We start from the raw sequence: 23,090 nt of genomic DNA on the forward strand, positions 1-23,090 counted from the left end.
TCACATTTTTAAGTCTTATGAAAAAAAGTATAATGACAGATTCAGCTTCACAGTAAAAGCACAATTATAATTCTTTTTAGGGAGTTAAAGTTTACTTGTTATATAGAGCAATTAGGTAATTCGAATAAATATATTAATGTAAAAACTTATAAAATGGGTACCTATATGTAATCTAAAACTTCAGAGGCGCTATTTCACTATAAAAAAAAACATTGCACCTAAAATTTTTATTACAAATCATGCCTTTTAATATATAAATAACAGAATTTTTTTATATATTTCTACATAATAAATTAATTAATAACTACGAAAAAATAAAAATCAGCAGCTCAAACGTGCATTTCCATCACTGTGAAATTTCATTAATACATCGTTTCGCCTTGGCATCGATTTATTTTTCTTGATTTCAATACTCATAAAAATTCTTCTAGAAGAATTATATATTCGTAAATTACAACTCAAAGAATTTTATTAATGATATTTAAGTGTAAAGCTTGCACAATTTGCACTTTGTAGGTATTCAGCTGAAGGCGATTCTTTGAGTTGTACTTTACGAATACATAATTCTTTGAGATGTAATTTACGTATTCATAATTCTTTGAGTTGTAATTTACGAATATATAATTCTTTGAGTTGTAATTTACGAATATATAATTCTTTGAGTTGTAATTTACGTATTCATAATTCTTTGAGTTGTAATTTACGTATTCATAATTCTTTGAGTTGTAATTTACGTATTCATAATTCTTTGAGTTGTAATTTACGAATACATAATCGCCTTCAACTGAATGCCTACAAAGTGCAAATTGTGCAAGCTTTACACTTTAATATCATTAATAAAATTCTTTGAGTTGTAATTTACGAATACGTAATCGGTTTTTGCGTAATATTTTTTATTCGAAAGTTATGAGGTACGGAAACTCCGACTATAATTAATGAACACCCTGTACAATTAAATCATTTTTTTTAGACAAAACTAAAATTTGAGTATTTTTTGCAAACTTTCTTGGAAAGATAGAAAAATAGAGAAAGATAACTTCAAGAGAATAATGGACTATCTATATATATAGCAAAAAAGAACTATCTAAAGCATCTACAAAGAGCAAGCTATCTAAATGCATCTAAAATATCGCAATATACCCAATTCTGAAAATTATATTTTATAATGTTCACTGATAAAAATTAAACGCAAAATTGTACATATGATTACTCCAGATGGATTGATTGGGGAGATAAAAATGCTGCAATACCATTTATCGCTCCAATTATTCAAAATTTAAAATTTCATAAAATTTTATAATGTTTTTAAATAGATGAGCATTATCCGATAATGAGCATTATCCGATTACCATGATGTCTTATTAAAATCTAGACATATGCCATTATATTGTATAGATAAGCAAGTAGCTTATCCAATTATAATCCAGATTCGAAAGTTTATCGTGATCGTTAATATGCATTTCGAAGAGATCTTAAAAGAAATTCTACTATATGTAAAACTTAATGAAAATATACTCAAAAATCATTTCAGTATTTCTGTTTCAACAAATTTATTGAAAATTTGCAAATATATACCCAGAAATATTAACATGTAAGAAAATTCTTTTTTTTTTTATTTTACATAAATCAAAATAATGCATCAGATCTCCGAATTCAAAAACAGTATGTTAAAATTTGATAATCAGAATCCTTATTATTCCAACAAGATAAAATCTTCCAAATATCCTGCAAAGTTCCATCAAAAAAGGATGCAAACAAAAAGTGGAAAATGAAAGAAACAGCTGCTATTCCTTACTTTACTATACACATTTTTAGCCAATGAAAGTCAACTTACCTTTATAATTTTGATTTAGGAGGCCAATCAACTTCAATTACAATGCTCCATAGTGAAGCTGAATTTCCAAGAATAACCTGTTGAAATAAACAATTATTAATAAACAAATCGCTGAAATGCATTTATATATTGCAATTCCATAACTTCATTCAGAGAAGAATATGTTAATTATAGAAAAATATGTATCTTAACAATATTTATCCGTGTTCGCAACATCCATATAATCAAACGTCGTTTTACCACAATAATAACAATTCAAACACCATTTTAGAGATACATCGATCTGGCATTTCATAATGTCAATAATTAAACAAGCGGAAATAATTCCCAATATTTTATTGCATATTTTCTAATAAAGGTGTCATCTTTTTCCTCCGGGATAAGATTGTGGGTCATGGGTAAAGCCAACTCATGCTTTGTAAGCTACTAGTGAGAAACAGTTATGCAATATACACCTTTGGCATGATTTTAGCATTCGTGCTGAATAACGAAATCTTTGGCAACTTTTTTTGGTAATAAATCTCTGATATGCGGTTAATATGCAAACACCCAAAAATCAAATATGTATTTCAGGCACTTTTTCCAATTCGATTGAAACCAAAATTTGAACATAGCAGTGCAATTGTAGTCACATATTCATATATTAAGTTCTATTTATTGAAGTCACCTAAGCTTTTGAATTATTGAATTTGCATGCATGTAATTATTCCGCAGGTTTCCTCAAACACTGCATTTTGTACTTGTGGAGAAATCTAAATATATGTCGTTTAAAGTAACGTACAAATGCATCGGTAGCATTGATTTTTTTTATATATTGTGTGGGAACAATAATTAAAAATATTTGTAAAATCATGTTGAAATATATTCTTCAAATAAAAAAAGATGAAAAAAGCAGAAAATCATACAAAGAATTTTAAATCATATTATTTATTACGATTACTATACTCGAATTTGTAGCGGTTACATAACTCTAAAACCTTCTTTTTTATACAACAGATGGCGTTACCTTGATGTTTGCTTGGGGGTAATTATTAGATTTTATTCTAAGTGACTGCCGTGTATTTTTCTGTTTGTTTTGTCTTGTGAAATGTGGAACTTAGAAAATAATTAAATAACTGTTTCTGGCACTTGTCCATAATTTTCATTTACCTCATAATGAAATTATAAAACTTATATTTTTTCGTTAATCAAAATTTATAGCTCTTAAAAAGAACCAGGTTTCAAAAGCGTCTTTATAGCTACTTTAAAGTTCTTTTACAAATTATTTACAGAGTTAATTTAGTATTTTTTTTAACATTTATCAATAACATTAATAGTAAGTATCAAAACTGCATACATAGGTTACATTTTAAAACTTTCTGCCTTTAGACTAACAAAGATTTTAAAAAATGAAACTCACATTTTTCTTTTAGAATTTCGATGCTTGCTTAATATTCGCTTCGTAAACAAACCGAAAAACACAGTTATTAAATTATCATATTAGTCGAAAAAATATACATTAAAAAAACTAATATTTTAAGTCTTCCATTTTCTCTACTGTATGTACAAGATAAGCTTCTTTTAAAAAATTATGACGCAATACATGAACATGTACAAAATAGTACATAAATTAATCCTCACACATGACAGATCTTTCCACTTAACAAAGAATGTGTGGTTAATTTACAAAGGTAACTTTCATATCTGCTTTTATATCGAAACATAAGGTAAATCCAACATCGAAACCAATTAGATGATGAAATTTCCCCCATTTCCTTTCATGACTCATGATTAAACTTTCACTCTTTCGTCTCACTGACGCAATACCCAGCGAGGATCAATCCCTTTGTTTTCCATGATGATTCAAATCCCATGCGCCGACGCGATTCGGATTTTTTTTTTAAGTTTTATTTTAATGAATCTATCAAGTAATCGATTGCTTATGCTTTCCCACAAATATGAATTAATGAGTTTTCAATTTTTAGTGAATCATCTTATAGAGTAGATCTGGACCCTAGAATACAAATCAGCACACAATTTACGCGTAAAATGATGAAATTTGTTTTGCTTAATTTTGTTACAAAGACACGTTAAATAAATAATCTTCTGTGTAAAAATTTTAAATTAAGCTCATATATATCAATTGATTTTTAAAAAATGTCTTAAATATATTTTAAACATGGAATGAGTAAATTTTACATATGATCAGCACATTATTATTTAATATAATGAGAGATATTTTAAAATTAATTCAAACATATTTAATGAAGTCAATTATGATGAAACTAGTGGCGATTTCTTACCGACCAGCTAATCAGAGAAGCTGGTCTGAAGGTGACCGCAGGCCTGGTGATTAAAAATATTAGCCTAATTGCCAATTAAATAAAATGTATAAAAAATACAAATTATATGAATTATCAAATATTTGAGGCTACAATGTTTAAAATCATTATTAAATACATTAGAGAATAATTATTTTTCAAACTTATATGAATAACATTTATTTATTTATTTGGCTATTATGTTCCATTCCACTTGACTGGCCCAGCAAAACAATTTTTAAAGTTATATTTATTTGGAGCTTATTGATCTCCCAATAATATAATAATTAAATGCCTATAATTGTGATTAAGAAAATCTAATTAATACTTATCGATGATAATAATATTAGAATAGAAAAGCAATAGAATTTTCATTTTTTAAAAATCCTATTACTTTAACTATTTTGCTATAATATACTTTTTTTTTAAATAATTTGAAAACGATTTTCACGAAGTTATTAAAATAAAAATTTTAATTAAAATAAATCTTTAACATATTAAATTATAATAAATTGAAAGGAAAAACCAGTTATTAAAGGAAAAGCCTCATAATACGCAGCGCCAGGAGCCGCAAAATATGGAAATCTACTTTTAAATACCGCGCATTAAAAAAGATTAATTATGTGTCTGTCCAATCCGTATTAAGTTATGGTTAAGGGAAATCCAAGAAATCGAAAGACGGGAATTTCAGTGAGGAAATAGGAAAACGCTTTCAAATCACTGAAATTTTTTTTAAAAAAATCAGGTAATCCCACGGATGTCCATAAAACTAATGCCAATTTTTGTCTTTCACCATTAAAAATATACACAACTTTTATACATCGTGTGAAACTATCTACAAGGTAATTAAAGTGAAAATAGATTAATTCCTCGAAGTTAATGAAATTTTAATGGTTTAATAATACAGCATACAGTATTTGTAAACAGAAATGAAAATTCTACTTTTACAGTATTTGTAGAATTCTTGTCAAAATTAATATACAATTTGAAACCTTTTATATAACTGTTAACGAAATAAATACAGTAAAATCCCACGATGTTGTTCCATTTAAATGTTCCACAATTAAAATTGAACCTGAGCTTGAAAATAAATATGTAATGCCTCCCCACTTTTACATTTGTCTTGAACGTCTCCACTCATTTCCAAAACTTTTTTGTTAGTCCCCTCAGCTTAAATGGCAATTAATACATTCCGCAAATAATTGTTAATTAACTCCCACAGATCTACACTTTCTTTAGATTTATACCATTGTTCTCTTGGTTCCTTGAAAAGAGGAAACATGGATGATATTATATATTCTATTTAATTAAGATGTATGGTCCCTACTCACTTTTGCTGGTCACTTGTAATAATAAAGAAGGACACACTTTAATAAAGCATACGAATTAATAAATGTAATAAACTGCAAAATTTTGAGAGCCAGTGCATTCTCCTTTTATATTGTTTTACATAACATTCATGCGGTACTTTACAAATGTAGATTGGACTTAAAATTCATTTTAATTTTTCAGTTGAAGTATTGCATATAATTCTGAAGTATTACTTTAGAATCGATTATTTAAAAATAAATTTTGAAATTACAAGGAGTACATCTTTAAAAAAATTTGTAAGGTAACTATCACTGACAAAAGTAAATGAGTTATTACAATGCATTATATAATGATTTAATTTGCGTTTATAGGTGACTGATACGATTTGTTCGATTACAATATTAGGTGTTTTACCAAAAACAACAGAAATTTTGTTTCTTCAAAATTACAACAATAAACTGCAAGATAATTCAGAAATAAAGTCATATTTCAAATAAAATTTTTAAACATAATCATTTATTTTTAAAATTCAATAAAAAATGTTAAATATTTTAATTTCTTTGCCGATTAATAAGTAAGTTATTTATCAAAATTAAAAACGCAATCAATCGACATAAACTGATTTCTTAAAAAATATTTTAGAAGAAAAGCATTCTTTTGCTTTTGTTTAATAAAAGAATTGTAATAAGTAAAACATAACGAAAATTAAAAATATATCATTATCTTAATTAAACATTCCTAAATTTATTTGAAAGTAAATTATTCAGGTTCACAGAATTTATTATTCAATTTTTAGTAATATACTGAAAATTATTTTTAGAAACTCCTTAAGTAGTTCATATAAGAGTACCGACATGTTTTCTACCAAATATGACTTCGGTCGCTCATGATCGATAAATTTGAGTTGCGACTAATTACAGAAAATTGTACACGAAATATTTTTATTTTATTGTAATTTTATTTAAATATGTTATGAATAATGTATTAAGTTTTTGTTTTCTAGAAAAACGCTTTATTTGTTTTATTCATTTGTTTTTTTAAGTATGCACTTATTTTACAGAAGGATAATTTTAAGAAATAGATGCACATAAGTGGCAACCATTACGCATTTACGAAAAACATTTTATAGCAAATTAGTTTGTTCTCTCCTTTTTAACTTGTTTTAAAAATATCAAAAGTAATTTTTTAAAAAAAAACCAATATTTTTAATTTTTGTCTTTTAAATATCGTGAAATCTAGAAAAAAATAAACTAGAAAATTATAACTACTTTAAATACAATATAATAAAATTATTAGCAATAACTATATTTTATCAAAATACAAAATAAGAAAGCTACTAGCAATAACTATATTTTATAAATAGTCATTTTAATTCGAAAGAATTTTCATCTTAATCTGCGCAGTATTTTTAAAAAATTAAGTAAAAAAATTTCTCATTTTGCATCAGTATTTCCTTAGAAAACAGTTCCATAATCTTTTGAACAATATTTCCCTTTATCCATTTAATTAATTAAAAAAAACCAATGAAAATTTTCTCAGAAAAAAATAAATTTTCCTGATATGTTAAGAATAGCTCAAAATATTTCATTTTTATATATTTTATATATGATATTAAATATTTAAATATCATAAAAATTATTACCTACGAATAAAAACTTAAAAAAAAATATCAAAATTTACATATTACGAAAGATTTATATAATTTGGGCTCTAAAAATTTGTCAATTTTTTGCAAGCATACAATTTTGAAATAAAGGAAGTTAATTCTACTAGATGAATTCAGTAAAGTTAAATCTCAAAGGTGCATAGCTAATTTTTTTAATCACATCAGTTAAAACTTTTCCAATATAAATTTAAAAAAGATCGATCTTTGTAAATGAACGATCAAGCGTTCATTTACTTGTAAAAAGTCAATTTAGAAGATGTAAATTAAAGATTTATTAGATATTAAATAAAACAACGAATGAAATGTTAGGCGATAAAAAATTTAAGGAATTCAAATAAATCGAAATACTAAACACAGCGATACAAATCGGGAATATTATTCTTTAAAAAAGTTGAGCATAAAAATATATTGGTTTTGGTGTACCCCAAGGCGATCCGCCTATACAAAAAGGCGTAAGACTTAAAGAATCGCCAAAGAGAGAACCATTATTCATTCACTTAAAGACTTGCTATCGCCGCCAGAATATGGGAGGTAATTAAGGGTGTACGTTATAATTTGTTTGTTTAAAATGAAATAACTAAACTGATAAATAAACAAGCCTGCTCTCGAGTCAAGAATTTAAATTAAAACTTACATAAAAAAGCAATAAAAATACCTAAACATAAAATTGCAACGTCCAAACGACGGAAGATATATATTGTGCAGCAATATTTAAAATACAATCAACTGATTAAAAAATAGTAAAAAAAGTATGTCAGAAATATGTGCAGAAACGCATAGAAATATATTAAAGAAATATATAGAAGTTTTATAACAATACATTAGATTTCATTATATTATTGTTTTATAAATATGGAAGCATGACGACCATTCGATAGGTAGATATGTAGACGAAAAGGCATCAGTTAAAAATCGAGGTCTCGCCTCTTTGGCGAGAATAAAAAAAGGTGTAATGCCCTCCATTGAGATGATGGAACACACTTTATTGTGCCTCAGCCGGTGAATGCGGCTCGTGTTTCAAATATATATAATTCTAAGAGAGGGATTTTAATCTATTACAATAATAAAGAAAAACTTTCGCAAACTTAAGGGAATTTTCAGAACATTTTTTCAATAATGAAACACAACTAACAAAGTAGAAAGAAAAGTGATTTTACTCCCACGCTGTTATTTGCGAAATGCTTTACTCAATTTTCTTAAGAATTCAATTAAGAAACGAGCTTAAAACTTCAAAGAAATAGTAACATCAAAGTAAATAACACTTCCCAAATCAAAGTCAAGAAAGTCTATTTCACATATATTTTATAAAAAAAGGAAAGCAAAATAATATGTAGATTTTCCCTTCGCTTCATTAACAATGTTTTAGATAATTTTAAATACCACTGCGCTACACCCTACATGCTTTCAACATAATTTAAAGATTACAGTTTATTTTTGAATTAACGAAACGTAAATATTGATCCAGTGACGCCAATAGATAGTGTTTTTTTAATCACCAGTTTACTTAATTCCACCCACAAAATGAAATTCTTTATTGCAGGGAGATGGGGAAAGGTAGTATTCTACATTATATCCCTCCAATAAAAAGATTTTTAAATTACTAAAAAACAATTTTTTCAACTTTTCCTATTTATCATTCTATGATAAACGCACGAATTTAACCCTTTGACTACTAATTTTTTTAAATTCTTTTCTCCGCAATCGTGTAGAAAATGAAGATGATAGCTTCTGTATTATTCGAATTTTTTTCCAAATGTTTTTAAACCCCCGTGGCTAGGACATGATGGTCAAATACATCACCCCCCCCCACACACACACCAAAACTACTTTCACTTAGAGCTATTAAAGCGCCGGCGGCTTGGCCTAGGGGTAGCGCGTCTTCCCCGTGATCTGGGCGTCCCGGGATCGAGTCCTGGTTCGGGCATGGTTGTTCCTTACCCTGTATTCTATCAACCCCCCCCCACCGACCCTGTAAAAAGGGGTTGCGCAAACGAGTATGTGAGTGCCATCTTCATATGAGCTAGAAGTCAGACTTCTGCCCTCGGTTGCTCAGGGGTCCTTACCCTCAGAAGCTACTGCACCCCTCCTTCCCCGATCTCTTGGACTTGCCTTGAATTGGCGTTCAATACGAGGGGGATAAGCAACATCAACAAACTATATAAACTGATTTTAAAAGGTTAGTGGGATGTCTATATCTCGTTGGTAGTCAAAGGGTTAAGAAACATATCAAAACATTCTCATAATGCGAAATACATTATTCCAAATGAAACGAAATGATCGTAAATTCCCCCTCCTCTCCCCAGAGCTTTAAATTCTTTACATACCAACCATATTTCTTTATCTTCAAATAAAATTAAAGTATTTATTCACAAATTAATTATTAAGCATTTAATTAATAACCAAAATCCACACCGGAATTAATTAAATCCCCGAACAAATAACATCGCCAATGTTTGACGCAGAGACAAATCAAACTCAGCTTCTTGGGAGACGGTGTAATTTGCAGATTTCCCCCGGGAAAAATCGAGAGAGAGAGAGAGAGCAAAGCAGGAAAAAAACAGCGGCGAAAGCAAGCAAGCAGCACGAAGTCAGGTGATCGGGAAGGGATGACGTAAAAGAGAAATTCAACAATTCGCCACGATGGTAGTGGTAAGAGAAAAGGGAATAGAAGTGGGCGGAAATGTATGGTGCCTCTACCTTAGCCTTCAGAATAGGAAAAACAGGCATCTTTTTAATAAAGGCTGACACTTTTTCCTCCCACCCTCGCTCTCTAATTGGCCAGATGCGATCAGAATGCTCTTTTGTCATTGGCTTCTACTATTAGAAGAGAAAAGCTTTGACCTTAAGGATTCATCTGTCATGAAATGAATTGATTGCTCAATAAAATCGTTAAAAGTAGGAACAATACATTTCACCTTATATACAATGCAAATGACGATTTAAGCATGCGACAAACTTGCCAGAGGGAATGTTCTCCTCTCGGCTTTCTCTATACTGACATATTGTAGCCCATTTTATGTTAGGATTTATAAATTAAAATTGAAAATTAACAGTTCATTTCTTTTGACCGATGAGTCAAACTAATTTTAAATCCAAATTTCTACCAATTTTAAATTTAAATTTTGGCACAAATTTTAAATTTAAATCATGTTAAATTTTGAATCCAAATATGCTATATTTTTAATGCCAAGATTACATCTAAATTCATTTGTCTTAGTAAATTGGATTTTGTCATTATAATGTCTATATCCACAAGACTGAGAATAGACAGACTTCTTGTTAACAAATCTGGTCCAAAATTTGATGTCAATAGATACATTATTTTTCGATACAAAGGTGCATTAACAGATATAGGTAATAGGTACATTAAACCAGTTTTCCTTTTTCAAGGTCATTTGTAAGCTATGGTGTTTACAGATTGACTAACACAATTCCAAAAATGATTTATAATGATATAGATTTAACATGTGGATATCTACCAACATCCAAAGATAAAATTTTCTTCACGATTTTGATATTTTCTCTTCTCATAACATAAGGGAGTAAAAAGATTGAAAGATTGTTTTTCAGATTTATACATTTTAAAATACCTCGAAATACGTAATTTTTATAACGCCTAACATGTATAAAAATTTAAATACTCTTTAATAACGTCAGAGAGGACTTTATTCCGATATAGAAAGATTTTGACCACTTTAATATTGATTTTCTTCAAACACTTGTCCTAAAAGAAAGTAAGGCTGTTTTAAAATTTCCGGAAAATTATTCGAAAATGATATAATTTTTCATAATTAAAAACTTTTAAAAGAATAAGTTTAATTTTGAAAACAAAATGATATGAAGCCAGTGTATTTTGAAATATATCCCAATTCTGGATAAATAATACTTTTCTTTTTTAACGATATTTCCATAATTTAAAAACGATCTAACTTTAATTATCTTAAATATAATTAAGTGCCTATTCAAAACACACCCTAATTAATGAATTTTTGCTTATAATATGCAAGTTCCACTCTTTTATTGTTTACGATTATAAATCATGTAACCATTATATTCCTCACATAATTACGTAGACAACCGAAAGGAAACATAATCTTAATCTAGTACTCTCTGCTAGCAAGGTAATAATTACAGAAGTTAAGAATAAAGTAAACGTTTAAAAATACTATTTCATGTACTTAACATAGCAGATATATAATTTTTAAAAAGTATACTTCTAGTCTAAAACCAAGATTAAAAAAAAAACTAAAAATGCAAGTTTAATTATTAAATAGATGCAATAAAAAAGGAAGAATAACTGGATATGCCTAAATCCCTTTCAGAATTTAATTACCAAAAACTTTTAAATTTATATTAGCAATCATAATAATAAAAATTATTCATCTCTTCTCACTTTTAATGCTATTTTAATCATGAAAATGAAATATAAAATCAAATAGCAGCTCAACACACGATAGCAATGTCGATTATAAATATTTGAAAAATTCAATATTTATTCATTAAAATTAAGGGAAAAACCCCATAATTAATGATCTTTCCAATTCAGGAATTTTCATCCAATTTAGAGTGCGTAACAGAAGCATTGCATTGTGTTAGGAAATTTCGGCATTAAGGTTCTAAATTCCAAATTCTTTTGTCTCCCGTACTTTATTCTAAAATAATGCAATGCATTTTGAACCTGTTATGTGCGTCCTTAGTTTGAGTAAATCACTTCACTTGACATTAACCATCTAGCTATTTAATCGGTATCGTATTTGACATTTATTTAACCCGGTAACCGTAGCTAATATGCAAATATAAGAATTAAGAAATGATATAAATACGTGTCATTATGTTTGTAATGTGGTTCAGTGTTGATCTCAGGTCCTGTAGTGACAGTCTATGTATTTATAAGTTTCTCCATCATATCTGTAAATAGTTCATCATGTGTTTAATTTTATTTCCTCTTAATAAATTGTGTTTAAATTAAACCTTTCCTTTTGTCGGGCCCAATCTTTGGAGGCTTTTTATTTGTCATCATTTCCACTGCAGTACTTTAATATCAAACGGCTGAATCCCCAGCCGTTATATAAGATATCACTTTAACACATTGTATAAATAACTTATAAATAAACTTATAATATTCTAAACTTATAAATGCAATTAATAATTCTATAAAGCTTGAATATAAACAAACAATGCCATCTCTTTACTAATGAGCACAAAAATTGATTCAACAACATTAAAAAAGCAACATTAAAGCTTAAATATTATAGTACTTATTAACATATAAATTCCTTTCAATGTACTACAATAAAAAATAAAGAATCTAATTTAAAAGGTAAAGAATTTTTCCACTGAAAAAATGAAATAGTACAAACAGATAGTATACTCATAAATTGTTCATTTCACGTAACCTAATACACAGCATCTAATAGGCGACTGAATAGATATCACATCTTCCAAGTAATGGGGTGGTTCTTATCCTGATTTGTCAAACATATCTAGACATGTCTGTAATTTTAAGTCTCATGATAAAGTGGAATTATAGAATATTCCGTTCATCAAAGCAACCTGGGTGGGAGGATTTGGATTAGTTCCAATGTACTAATAAATTTGGTTTCGTAAGGAACTTTAAGGGCAAACTGATTCACAGTTTGGTGAACCAATAGGAAACTTTAGTGGCCTGCCTAACAGCAGTGCTTAAAATCATTGTTAAGACGCACATCAATCTGCATTTTTGAATAACTCTGGTTAAGAGTATATAAACCTCTTATTCGGTTTAATACATTAAATCGCTGGTAATATATTATCGAAAAAAACTGGCAAATTTGCAAAAATATTTGAAATGATTTATATTTGAATCATTTCAAATATAAATTTCAATAAAGTTGGAACCAAAACTTTTTCATACTTTATTTTTCAAAACGCTTTATTTTAAAGTAGTACAAAATCACGCAAAAAAATGAAGAAAAAAAAAAGCAAAGAAGAAATAACTGATTTTTCTAAGGAATCATAAATATTAGTGTTAATTTATATCGTGCCCTAATCATTTCTCCTACAAATCCATAAAAACAAAGGAAAACAAAATAATATCCTTTATCACATTTCCCCCGATTTCATACAGTTTGTAAAAAATGCAATCTAAAAACCATCAACAATAACCGTGAACAATACCCAAATAACAACCAGCAATCCGATTCACCCGTAACTCAATACCAGTTAAAGGTCAAGAAAATGAGAAATTACTCGGTAATAATCTCCACGACGCTTAAAAGAGATACAAAGTAACGACTTCTCCCCCAAAATGCCGCAACTCCCTCAAGGTTCTTTCCTACCATCGCCTCATTATCTCCTCCTAGAGAATAGCGAGGAAACAAACGATCCAAGGGCGTCCCGATCAGCAACGGGTTACGAAATCCTGACATTTTCTTCTTTTTTCTGATTCTCGAGAATTGGAGAGATAAACAGAGAAAGGAGAAATCGTTCTACTGACACACTTGACATCAATAAATACTAGTGGGACACTTATCAGGAGTTGAAGGCGTTGCACTGAAAAGGTATGTACTGATTAGTTAATTGAATTGTCACATGAATAAAGTGACAGACGTCCCTGGATTAGTAGGGGCGATCCCTGTTTTGAATAAAGTGCTACGATTTTTATTTTCTGGCATACGAAGTATAAGAAAGGCACATAATGATTAGTTAATTAAATTGTCACATAATTTAAGAGATAGAAGCCCCAGATAAGATGAGACTATTCTGAATTATAATAAAATTTATCGGATTGTGTGTTTTTCTATTTCATTTTTTTTTTTCGCATAAGAAAAGTAGTGCCTGCCTGCTACTACCAGTTCGTCCATCATTTTAATGGTAACAATTTATTGCTGTTATAATGTAATTATAATTAAAAAAGATGTTTTGATGATAAAATCAAATGAAAATGCTATATTAAATTATACCTACACGTTAAATACACAGCTTTCTGGATGGATCCAAATGCATGCAAAGTGACGAAATCAGCTGATGAATAAAATTGTTGAAATCGGTCGAGTTACTGAGACTCGGTTTTATTTTGCGACATTTCTCGAAAATGGGGAACAGGTGGGAGGGGAAACAGGTGACCGTTAATGGCGTCCTAAATATCATGGGTTTCCAAATGAAGTAACTATTGGAAAATCGGTACAGTGATTGCGGCTGGTCGTGATTTTTTTTTCCAACCATACAGTATGTCTAGTGGCGCTTTTTGAGTTTTCTTTCAAACTGGAGGGTTGGTGAAAGAGAAAAAGAGAGGAAAGTAATTACAAATTTAATTTCGCTTTTTAACACATTTTTATTTTAATCAATCTGAATTATTAAAGATTTATTTTTTTTATCTTAAAAGTTTTTTTGAAATGTGTTATTTTCTTATTGTTTATTGTTATTATGGCTCGTAATTGCACGGCCTGCAAGTTTATATGCAATGTTAACTAAGCGGGCGTTTGGCGGTTATAAATATTATATGAAACAGATTGGAATATGACCAAATATAGGCCACATAATAATGCATCAAATTAATGTTCTGAATGTCAATATTAACCAATCATACAGATTGGAATATTACCAAATATGTCACATAATAATGCAAATTAATGTTCTGAATGTCAATATAAATCAATCACATGTTTATAAATAAAACATGTTTTCTCATATATTTTGCACGTGCTGTTTTATTAAATATTTTACATTTATTTGGCAACTAGTTAATACTATTTTAATCAATCTCTCAGGTCTGCGGCCCTAGGCGTCTACCTAGTCGGAAATTCATTACTAATACGAACAGAAAGTATTAAAATCGGCAAAAAAAATTATGGTGCCATTTTAACGAATCTTTACATTTTGAACCTCCCACGATCCGATAAACCGTTTTTATATCTGCTTGTTTAATTGAATTTGTTTGTGAACATAATTCCGATATAGATTAAATCTTATATAAGTGTCTTAACCAAAATTATACATTTTGATCCATAGCCGTCTATGGGATGGTGGCATTTCTGTCTGACTTTCCTTGTGATGTGAATATAGTAACTCAACAATCTCATAAAATGAAATCCGATATGCAATACTCCCGTCAAAATTATTGACCTGTATCAAATTTGAAACCCTAGAGACAGACATAACACATTTCCGTGGATATGGATTTCAACGTTTCTGTAATCTAATTTAAATATTATTCAGGTTTAATAATTTTTTATGTAATAATATAATTTTTTAAATACCTCAAATCCCTTTTTTTGTATAAATGCTTTCATTTAATTGTTTAATTAATCGTATTTTGTTTTGCGGTATTTATGCTTGACAAAGTTCATTATTTTATGAAATCCAGCTTTATTTTTAATGCCCTATCTATGTTATGTTAGAAGGCAAGAGGCCTTAAAAGTGTATTCGATTTTTTTTAATACTACAAAGCTAAACACAAAAGACCCTGCTTTACTAACTATAATATAAAGCCAATTAACTAACCAGTTCATCAATCTATTTAAAATAATTGGTAAAACTAAGGAACAAGTTCTTATGCAACCCCGTGTCCGATTTCGTCAACTTGTATTTCACATGAAAGTTTATCGAACATATATATAAAAAGTCATACCCCCCCCCCCCATTTCAAAAAAAAAAAAATTGGTAAAATCCTCTATCAATTCACATACTACATTGATGAAGAAATAAAATTACAATATTTTCAATTTATATATTTCAAGCATGAAATTTTTTTTAAAAAAATTGAATAAAACGTAACTTACAATAAATTCAGTATTTAATGAAATTGAAGTTGAAAGTTGAAAGCAGATTACCATTAACTAAAAAACCTATTATGAATTATTTATTAACAGTTAACTACTTTTCGATAAGGAATTTTCAAAGCATTAATTCTTTACAAAATAAATCACAATGGTACCCAAAACCTACATCAGCTTAAAACACGTGATTTCTAAACTAAACGGAAATGAATGATCCATACATAGGCCACGTGGCTCCAAAACTTTCCAAGCTTGACATGTATTTACCAAGAGGAAACTAGACTATTTCGAAAGCGAAGCACTAAAACAGATTAATCTTAACAAAGATTTAGCAAACATTAAATATATTAAAAGTGAATCCGGTAAGCTTTCTCTTATCAAAATTCGAAACATGATATTTGGTCTCTAATTTAATTTTTTCTTTATAATCAAGTTAGGTTCAGGTAATTTGATGTTTTTAAGTTCTTGTTTCTAATTTATTTGTTTGTTCCAAAGTATAATCTCGAAGAAAAGTAAAATTTTTATTAACTTTATAAGCCAGGATTTCTTTTCTTTCCTTCGCAATTTCGTTTAAAAACATATTAAAAATAATAACAAAAAAATTTTTATTGCAAATTTATAAATGTGTTATTATTTTCTATTTTTACTTCGCAACAGAATTTCATTTAAACTAATACAATCGCAGTCAGTTTCGTAAACTGCATTTAAAAGAGTTAATTCGACATAAAAAATACGTGAAAAACGTGACTACGCTGTAAATTAAGTGTATACTGCGCTGTGATATGTAAATTTTACCTTTCCTTTTATAATACTATATATAAAGTATACAAAATAAAAATAAAAAAAAATTATGATTTTTTTTAACAATATGGCAAAAAATGCTGTATATTCACATTTAGGATCTTTCGTAGCCTTAGAAATACATTTTTGGAATTACGTCTGACTGTCTATCTGGAAACCCAGTACCTCAAAAACATTTCGTGTTGGACATATGACATTCAGTTTTCGGTCTTAAAATCAAATTAGCAGGTTTCTATCAAAATTTGGAGAAAATTCTTTAAAGAAAATCCTGTCCATATGTATGCATATGAAATCGGTAATTCAAAAACAAAGATCTAACAGGTTGAAATTTGTTATTCAAATATATCACTTAGGATTGTAGGTGCATATAAAATTTTAAATAAAATATGTCCAAAGAGCGACCATTTGTGGGTCTGCATATTCGCGTTCATATGAATGCGGTAATTCAAAAACGCAACAACTCTTGTTTATCTAAATAAACAATATTTATCTTAGACAAACAAGATCTTGTGACCAAAACTGCAGATCTGTGTCACATTTTGGATCCGATCAGTATTTAAAAAAAAAAAAAGGCGGGGGCGTTTAAAGTGCTTACTCAAGTATCTTAGTTACATTAAGAAGCATAAAACGAATCGGATTGCATCGCTAAGCACAGAAATCCGGGGGGAGGGAGGCATGCATATTTGTGACTTCTTATGGTCTCGATGTTTTTAGATGCCAGCATACACAAGAGTGCATTTCATGAGTGTTGGGTGCAGTGACGAGAATGAGACAAACAACTTACTAAGTAATCTCAGTGCCATGTTAATACCCATATCACCAGTTCAATCCGGAGGTTAAGAACATAGAAGTTCAAGAACTCCGTAACACATCTCTTCAATCGGCAAATTGAAACATTGCAATGCGGAGGCTCCGTCTGCCAGTCTGGGGAGGGGGGGGGATCACTAAAACACAAACTATTGGGTGGTTTAAATAAACTGGCCAAATTTTTCTTAAATGTAACTTCGTACAATCAATTATTAGAAAAAATTCGAGGGATTAAAAATAAATATCTACAATAATCAAGCAGTAAATTATAAAAATTTTCGAAACACATAGGCAGTGGCCTTTCAAAAACTTCTCATATACTCTTTAATAAACGCACTTGAGCATTATAAATGTACACAATTCCGTTCAATGTACTTTGTGTTTACCTAATTTCTCGTACCCATCTTTTGACATCACAGAAAAGAACGACAACGTTTGAAAAATGGCACATTTAAAAAACTGATTTAAAAAAATCGCTCGATTCTAAGATTAAATTTTTAAGTACAAAAAAAATTCATTAAGAGCATTCTTTATACTGAAATGTACTCAACATGAAAAAATTAAGTCGAAATATTATGATGAAATAATATCTTGAACAAAAGGGGGGGAAGGCAAAATGAAATATTATTAGCGAAAATTTGAATGGTTTCAGTTTCATTTACTTAAATGACATTTAAACACTTCCAAGAACATTAAAAAAATAAATTTTTGAATTTTAAGACGCTGTAAAAATTATTTCTCCACTATAATGTTTTCGAAAGTTATCGAGAAAAACGCCAAATTTTATTTAAATTTTTAATTAACAATCTAATTAAAGTTTAAAAAAATAGCTCCGAGGTGCACATTCTCATCCTCCAAAGTATGTATGTACCAAATTTAGTAGCTCTAGATCAAATAGTCTGTCCTGTAGAGGGCCAACAAAAAAGCAAACACGAATACGCATTCATGTTAATTATAAATAAATATAAAGATACACTGTTTTAAAATAATGTTATTTATGCCCCTTTCAGAATAGATGCGTGCATGTAAAACAATTTGAAAAAATTTATTATTCTGATGGTATGTGTTTCAAAACTAAACTTTTAAATTATTTTTCTTATTTGAAAAAAAAAAAGTTAAGTTCACGAATAGGCGTTTTTATATGACATATATTAAAAACTTTAGTTAAAATAAGATAAGTAATAATAATTTTATTCATAAATATAAAAAAATAGAAAATTTATTTTTAATTATTTCATTTAATTTTAATTTCATTTAATTTTTATTTTTCATAAAAAATTAAAATTTAATAAATTACCTATTTTACTAATTCTTTAAAATACGTTAAAACTACGATTAATTTTTTGTAATTTTTATTGAATTAAAATTTTTAGCTGGCATTTAAATTAATTGGATATATGAAAACCTATAAGGGCAAAATAAATTTTTCAATTACTAGAAACGCAGTAAGCAACGAAACAAACCCCAGAAATAAGAGACGCCTTATTAGCTTCCAGAACTATACCAAAGATGGCGCTATTGCGCTAATGCAGGTTCTTTTTCCGAGAAGTATCGCCAGGATTCAATTCTCGGAAATTCGTGATAGCTTCCGAGAAAACAGAGCACAGGCAGCTGTTTCCGAAAAATCCTCTCATTTCACAGAACCGCTTTAAAATATATATATAAAGAAAAATAACAAGAAACTTGATTAATCCACAAAAGAGGGGTTGGAGTTTAAAAAATCAATAGAAGGGCACCGGTAGTCAGAATGAAAATAAAATAATATCGCATCGTAAAACTTAAGAAAACACCAGTATAATATTTATAAATCACATGCAGGAAATAATTTAAATTTATATAAAATTTATATCTGATTTAAGAATTACTTTGCAATTAATTGGCAACTAAGCAATCTAGAATAACACGGACAGGTGGAATTTTATTATCAGATGAAAATTCATGGAAATAGTGCTTCAAAAGGAATTTTTCTGATTATAAAATTTAATTATGATTAAATAAACTATTATCAAATGAACTACATAAAAGGTGATCACTATTAGTTTTTTACAATTTGCAATCGATCAATAAAAATAAAAAACAATCAAGAATAGTACTTTTTCTAGATTTTTTTTTAATTTGAACGATTTTTTAAAATTTTATTTCAATTTCAATTCTGTATAATTAGGACATTTATTAATGAGTTTAAGGAAATTTAGTACACTAATAATAATTCATATAATAATTATATTTCATAATAAAAATAAATTATGCAAAATATTAATGACTAAAACGTGGATTTTTTTTTTTTTTTTCTATTTCATACTTGATCTCCACTTATTACTTTTATTGCTGTACAGAAAAGGAGAAATTTTTAAATCCCATTTCAGGAACCCTAAGTAACAATCGTAAAATTGGGAGAAACTGAAAACAACATTCTTATATAATTAGAAAATTTCAAGCGTTTGACACCATTTGACTACTAATGGGATTTACATGTCTCTCTCACCTGTAATTAAAATATATAAAACATATTAAAATAAAACATAAACATGTTATGTTTTATTAAATTATAATAAAACATATAGCGGTTTAAACTTTTAATTTACATAGATAATTTCCTATATTCGGGGTTTAAGCGCTTTAATCAGTCATTTTGTAAATTTTTTGATACGTTAATGAACACGTTTTTTACAACTTAGCAAAAATTCAGGATATTTTTTTTTATTTTATAAAATACTTCTAAGTTTGCATAAACAGACTGAAAAGCTCATATGAAATATATATATATATCAGAAAAAATCCAAGTATTTTTGTAAAAATAAGAACATATATTTCTCTAAAGAGATATAAAGCAAAATTCTTCTAGTTCACAGTTCACAAGTTCATAAAAAAAATCATCTCAAGAATTTGCAGTTAAATATCTAGCCTAAATCGAAAAATAAGCTGCATTTCTAATCTTTATATACCTGCATTCGATTGATAAATAGCATTCATTTTGCATTTAAAAAATATGAAACAATAAAACTATGAAATCTGTTTAAAAGAAAAGATTGTTTAATATGCAGTTCAGAAATTACAAAACATTGAAAAATTATTACACCAAACTTAACTGGTGGGAGAGAGGGGGGTTAAAATCAAAATTCAGAAAATAGCATTAAAAGTTAAATTATTTAAATTAAAAAAACCAATATAACTTTCCAAAGAATGAATACATCAACAAAACTCAAGCGGTTTAAAAAGAAAGTTATATCCAGAAATTACGAATATCGAGTAAAAGCAAATTTGGTATTTTCGTCGAAGATTATTTCTCGATTTCGTAACATATCTTAAAAAATATTCAAATAACTACCCTCAGTGACCAGATATTTGCAAAGCTATAAGTCATATGAACCAACTTCAATGAATTGCATCTCCTCATATTAAAAGAAAAATGCTATCTTAAATATTTAAACTAAATTTGAATTATAAATATAGTACATTCTGATTGGTTAAGAAATTTTTTAAATTAGCGAATAAAAGAAGCAAAATTGGTGTTCTTGCTAAAGCTGAGGTTCTGACAAAAAAATTATTTTTAATTCAAAAACTGGAATTTAAGGCAGCGCAAGAATTATGAATTTAGGCAGTTGCGTAGCGAATGGTGGGGATACAGATGCCTCGTACGCCAATCTTAAGGGTCTGTATGGTACCGAAATGCCAGTGTATATAAGACACTTTTTGAAATCAAATATGAGGAGGTAAAGCAAGTAATATCATATTCTGCCCTATTAGCAGAAAATTTCCAACAGCATTTGTTGCGATCGATATCTTCATGTTTTCTGACATCTCCAAATGTAGAATACCACCATGAAGATATCGTACAATATATTGTGATTACTGTGTGGCTTCAACTTTTTAAGTCGCTGATGATGATGGATAGAGGAGAAAAATATCACGTTATGCCCCAGGTGTCGCTTATAATCGCTACATCCCTGGAGGCAGACTACTAATGATGCATTTAGGGATCATGAGGTTACAAATGAAATAGAAACTTTCAAAATCAGTGCAGTAGTTGGAGTTGGGAAATTCTATAGTTGCCCCCCCCATAGCATATGTACAGTAAAACACTAATTTGAGAAACTTCTCCAAAAAAAAATGAAAGGCAGTAGACAGCAGATACAATTTAATAACACATCTAAATCTTTAATTTCACTGCTTATTTTAAATACAAGGATTTTTTTTAATATCTCCCCTTAAAAAACACGATATTATCAATTCCATTCACTGATATTATCTCATCCATTACAATACATTGTACGACAATTCATATTTAAAATGAAAAAAATATTTATATAGCTAGGTACCAAAATTTTTTTTAAATACTTTTACCATAGTTAATCCACATTTATTCATTCCACACATATTTCACAAAAATCAAAAAAGTAAACATAATCAACATGACTTGACACCCATCACTTGGCTAATTAATTTACTGGTATTTTTCTGCCATTGATAAAGACGTGCTCTCACGCAGGCAGGGGAAAAAAAAGCCGAATAGGAGGCACGCAATACGATCATAAATATTCCATGACGGGAGATTTTCTGTCCATTCTTCAGGTTCTGAAAGAAATAACTCCCCAAATAAATTAATTCTTTCTTCTATGGTACGAAATAATCTCGGACATAATCGCCCTGGAGCATATCAGAAGAAATTCAGACCTAACTAGCCAATTAAAAAAAAATAGTAATAAAATTCGAAATGATTATTATATCTGTTGTGGTGGTAACCTTAATTCAATTTAGTCCAACCTATTTAGTATTACTTAGAAACGGGTGTGATTTCTGTTGGTTAAATCGATCAATGGTTGCATCACTTTAGTATATCTGAATTAGCTTCAGTGCAAAAACAAGTCTTTTACAAGCACTTCAAGCCAAAAACAGAGAGTAAAGTGGTAAGTAATCAGTTTCTACCAATGGGGTAGAGCAGAAAGTGGGCATTCTGTCTTTTCAATATCCATCATTTCAGTAAATTAAAATTGGGCACTGACCAGTAGGTGAATGCAAATGGAGAGAGGCACAACCATCTAACTCTCCGACCCGCCACGAAGGCACACGGATTTAAACTATAAAAACTGAATGACCGGACCGCCGCAACAGCAACATTGGAGGGAACTGTGGTTGAGTCCTAAGGGCCGCCACCGGCCACGGTACAACCCTCCCCGAAGGAAGTACGTCCCGTCATCGATGGGAGGAGTCAGATCCCCCACCTATTAGTGTACTCCTCCAGGGTGGCGAGATCCAACCACCATGCCGGAAGCATCTCATCCTCACTTCGAGGTGCCCCCCCCCGGGGGATTGGAGAGAGGCACAAATTGGACGAAACGGAAAATGCAGAAAAATGATATGAAAGAAATTATTTACAAGTGTCATTCAAATTAGAGCCTGCAGATGTCATTGCAATAACCTAAAAACGATTTTTAGACACTTAAAGAAACCAGGTACGTTCTTAATAGTGGATATAAACCAACACTTATTATACACTCAAAATTCCTTAATCTAAATTAGACTCTCAATAATTAAACTTTCATGATATAGAATAATAACAAACAGCTGGCTAATTGACTTGATCCAATGATGAATTAGCAATCGCCATCCTTCTT

At 29.0% G+C, this 23,090-nt stretch overlaps 1 long non-coding RNA gene across 1 annotated transcript in view; it reads right to left on the reverse strand.

The window, feature by feature from the left end:
• Positions 1-1,841: 1,841 nt before the first annotated feature.
• LOC129969537 (uncharacterized) overlaps positions 1,842-23,090 on the reverse strand; it is an 82,902-nt gene continuing 61,653 nt past the window's right edge. Inside the window, exon 4 of the long non-coding RNA XR_008784532.1 lies at positions 1,842-1,911. This is a non-coding gene — a long non-coding RNA (uncharacterized LOC129969537). The remainder of the gene's footprint in view (positions 1,912-23,090) is intronic.

This window comes from Argiope bruennichi, chromosome 5, assembly GCF_947563725.1.
Source record: "Argiope bruennichi chromosome 5, qqArgBrue1.1, whole genome shotgun sequence".
Taxonomy (NCBI): domain Eukaryota; kingdom Metazoa; phylum Arthropoda; class Arachnida; order Araneae; family Araneidae; genus Argiope; species Argiope bruennichi.